Here is a 4,690-nt window from a genome sequence, read left to right as displayed (position 1 = left end):
CAGAGAGAATATTTGCTTTTCTGCTGGACTACATACTTGTATATTGCAGTTTTAACTAAACATTGCCAGCACTGACGAGGCCATTTCCTGGTAAAATTCACTTTCCCCATTCCCAGTCTTTTGTTACCTAGATTTCCTGATGCCAGGAGGACTGAGAGAATTTAGCAGAAAGAGTAATTCACACATATCTTTAGTATGAGTGTTCAGGGTAAACTCTACACGACATAGTAGAACTAACTGAAGTGTGATCCATAGGAGAGTTATTCATGTCATGCTGGATGGGTGACCGGAGTTTCCTTGGCACCTGACACAGCACGTGGAAAGGATTTGTATTTTTATGGTGTACTGGTTCCAGTAATTTTTGCACGAGCCAGGTGAATAATAAATAATGCCTGCAGAGAAGGGGTTCCTTCCAGTTGAGTAAGGGTGGGGGAGGCAGAGATTGGGTAACGCCAAGTATGAGCAGCCACATTTGAAGCCTTTGCCTCTCTTGTACACTTTGTTATTGATATTGTAGCTGTTAATTTTCTTATCTCATTGCTGTTTCCAGTAAACTTTTCTTATCCCAATCTATGATTTTTACCTTTTGCATCTCCAGTTCTCCTTTCCAGCCCACCACAGTGAAGGGAGAGAGAGACCAAGGGAACAGCACATGGTGTGACAGTGGTCACAGGGGTCTTATGTTGAAGGAAGAGATGAGGATCTGACTCCATATTTCAGAAGGTTTGATTTAGTATTTTATTATATATATTACATTAAAACTATACTAAAAGAATAGAAGAAAAGGTTTCATCTCAGAAGGCTAGCTAAGCTAAGAATAGAAAGAATGATAACAAAGGTTTGTAGTTCAGGCACTGTGTCCAAGCCAGCTGGGCTGTGATTGGCCATTAATTCCAAACATCCACATGAGGCCAATCACAGACCTGCCTGTTGCATTCCACAGCAGCAGATAACCATTGTTTACATTTTGTCCCTGAGGTCTCTCAGCTTCTCAGGAAGAAAAAACCATAAGGAAAGGATTTTCAAAAAAAGGATTTTCTGCGATACACATGGTTTCAGTGGCAACAATAATTTGGGGAATAACATTCCTAAATCACAAAAAGAAAATTAAGTTAGAAATAAAGTTGCATTTCTTAGTACAAGAGATCCTTCCAAGCAAACTGCTCACAATTCTTCATAAGTATCCTAACAAATGGCCAGAGAGAGGATTGACATTAGCAATCAGTTTAGCCTGCATGTGCCTGGACAGCTGTTCTAACACATTTTTAATATATTTACACATAGGGAAATAATCAAAATTAGTCTCACTTACAAAGAATTTCCAGAGTGTGAACAAGATGAATGCACATGTGTATCTAATTCCCTTGTTGCTGCTGTTTTAATCTGCATTTTGCTATTTATGGGAGTCCGGGAAGAAGTGCATTTAATTCCTGAGACTCAGAAGTTGACAATCCCTACTTGGATTCCTGAAGGAAGAAATACTGTCAGAACACAAACCAGTAAGCATTACTACTTGAAGAAAAAAAAAATACATCTGTTCTATTGAATACTGTCCATTTAAATTGATCTTATATAAAATAAAAATCCATTCCTGCAATACTACTTGCTTGATCTAAGGATTTATGCAGTATATTTGTAGCAAGTAACAAACCCATCAAGTTAAAAATGAGGCAGCTTTTCTTTGAGTAGATGATTCTACTAATGGATTGCTGATTTTCAGAGTGAAAAAGCCATCCAGAATGTTCATGTAATATAACATATTCATAGAAAGGTTCAGGTAGGAAGGGATGCTTAAAGATCATCTAGTTCCAACCTTCATGCCATAGGCAGGGATACCATGCAGCGATTAGGTTGCTCAAAGCCCCATCTAGCCTCATGTTAAAGATTTCCGCAAGTGGGGCATCTACAACTTCTCTGGGCAACCTGAACCAGTGTCTCACTACCTTCATTATAAAAAATATCTTCCTGATGTCTACAGGCCCTGGATAGTAAAAAAAAAAAGAAAAAAGCCTCTCTCCATCTTTATTTTAAATCTCCTTTAAATATTGAAAGGCCATAATAATATGTTCCTACAGTGTTCTCTTCAGGCTGAATGATTCTTCCAGTTCTCTCAGGTGCTCTTCTCAAGCCAAATGATTAACAGGTCCAGCCTTTCTTATGCTGGACACCCTGAGCTGGATGCAGCATTGTGGATGGGGTCTCACCACATGCAAAGGGGAGGGGCAGAATGACCTCCCCTGACCTGCTGGCCATGCTGCTTTGGATGGAGCCTCAGATACAATCAGACTGAAACCACATCTTGATGGGTCAGCTCCAGTTTTCCACGTACCAATATCTCCAAGTCCTCTGCAGGGCTTCTCTCAATGCCTTAATTTGTCATCCTTTACTGATATTGGGGACTTTCTCATCCCAGCTGCAGCAGCTTATATTTGGTTTTGCTGAAATTCATGAGACTATGCAATTAATATGAGCCCACACCTTAATCTTGTCAAGGTTCCTCTGGAAGGCATCCCTTCCTTCCAGTGAATCAACTGCACCATTTGCCTGATGTCATCTGCAAAACTTGCTAAGGGAGCACTCAATGACATCATCCATATCCGTGAGAGCTACCAACATTAAGTAGTGTTGGTCCCAGTATGGCTCTCTGAGGGACACCACTTTTAAATGGTTTCCACTTGGACCTGGAGCCACAGACTATAACTCCTTGCGTGTGACTATCCAGCCAATTCCTTATTCATCTAGCAGTCCATCAGTCAAACCCTTCTCTCTCCAGTTTTGTAGTCAAAATGCTGTGTGGGACTAAAGAAAAGGCTTTACAAAAGTCTAGGTAGATTACATGGAAGTTATTACCTTGTCTACTGATGCAGTCAGTCCATTGAAGATACTACTTTACTAGCGATAAAATAAAAATTTGGATGATATTCCAGTTCCTACCACTCTTGTACCACTGGGGTTCTATTAAAGGCATAATAATGTTGAAGATAGGGAGAGCACAAGTGTGCTGGTTTTGCATTGGAGACAACCACAGAAATTATTTTTTCTGAGAGAAGCTGTTTAGAGAGTCCTTTGTGCCTAGTACAACCAATAGCTGGCTATCTCTGAGAATTGACAACTCATTAAACCATTAAGAAAACTAGATCTGCCTCTGTGAGATTCACATTTTAAAGCCTGGGAAAAGCTCGTTTTCTTCTGGCCTTGGAACAGGTAAGAGGACATGGGCCCTACTAGGCCCCACTCTGCTGCGGCCCACGCAGCCTGATGGGACCGGGCCAGGCCCCAGAGCCTGCCGGGCAGGGGGAGAGGAGGCCATTGGCCCCGGTGTGCTGCAGCGGAGCCCTAGCCTGGCTGATAAGATTCTAGCTGCTCCCGCCACCTGCTTCCTCCCAGCGCAGCCACTGAAGGAACCTCCACTGCAAGCAGCTCTGAGGCTGGCTGGGCAGCAGTGCAGGCTGCTGGGTCATCTTGCTGAGAGGCTGTCCTGGTGCAGCAGGAGATCATGCAGCTGAAACAAGACGAACACAGCAGGGGCCCGGCCCCTCCTCAGGGGACATTCTGACACAGGCCCCCAGTGTGGCCTGAAAATCCATCACCATGAGTGCTCCAACCACCACCCAGCAAAAATCACATTAATTTATGCAGGCCTGGCAAGATTAATTATTTTACAGCTCTTTCAGCACTGTAAAACTCCCCAAAACATATGAGACTTCCAGACAGCAATCCTCTCTTGAGTGAGAGAAAAGGACAGAGTAAAGACACATAGCGAAACAACATGAAGACACCAAGATCAGCAAAGGAGTCAAGTCCCATATGGGAGGAGAATGGGGAGATGCCTTAATCTTAGGCTGAAATGCTTTTGGTAAGGCCATGGTGACAGACTGTGATACACTAGAATATCCCTTTAAATAATGAAAAAGCATGGGGAGGTGGAGCATTCAAACTGTAGACACGAGCAAAAACATCCATACTGAGGCAAGCATATGTTGAAGTAGTTGTGATCCAAGTGAGAAGCTTGAACAGAGAGAGAGAAGAGTGATGAAGACCCTTTTTCCCCAGGGAAGGAAGAAGACCTCTGTTCCTGGAGATGATCTCAGAAATAGATAAAGAGAACATTTGCTTTTAATAGCTCATCCTTAAAATAGTACCCCGAAGTTTAACATGGCCCATGAAAGCAGCTGTGGGAAGGCTGGAGAAGATAGGAAGAACTTCACAATTGCAGATTTCTGGGCAGCTGCTATTCGTGGAAATTAAAAGCCACGAGAGACTTGTTTCTTGTGCAGAAATTTCCATGGCACGACAAGAGAAACTCCTTTCCCTACAAGAAGTGATGAAAGACTATTTTAGAGGTGGTAAACTGACAATCCCAGGTTTTGTCTCGACGTTGTCAGTGGGAAAGAGGTTGTAGGGGTGAGAAGTGTTCTGAAGGTTTTATTCTAATTATTATTTTTTTACTTCTGTTAATAAAGTTGTCTTTATACTCTTTGAAGTTTGAGCCTGCTTTGCTCTTCTCCTAATCCTATCTTGCAGCAGAAAAGGAGTAAATAATTCTAGTGGGTGCATAGGCATTTGGCCAAAACTAAACCCACTACAACAAGGATCAGTTGAAAGTGCTTCTGAAAATAAAAAGAGAAATTTGCAAGAGTATGAACATACAAGACTGGAAAACACATTTTTTTTTACTACATATCAGACA

This window comes from Geospiza fortis, unplaced genomic scaffold (genome assembly GCF_000277835.1).
Source record: "Geospiza fortis unplaced genomic scaffold, GeoFor_1.0 scaffold7, whole genome shotgun sequence".
Taxonomy (NCBI): Eukaryota; Metazoa; Chordata; class Aves; order Passeriformes; family Thraupidae; genus Geospiza; species Geospiza fortis.
Note: the sequence above shows the minus strand (reverse complement) of the source record.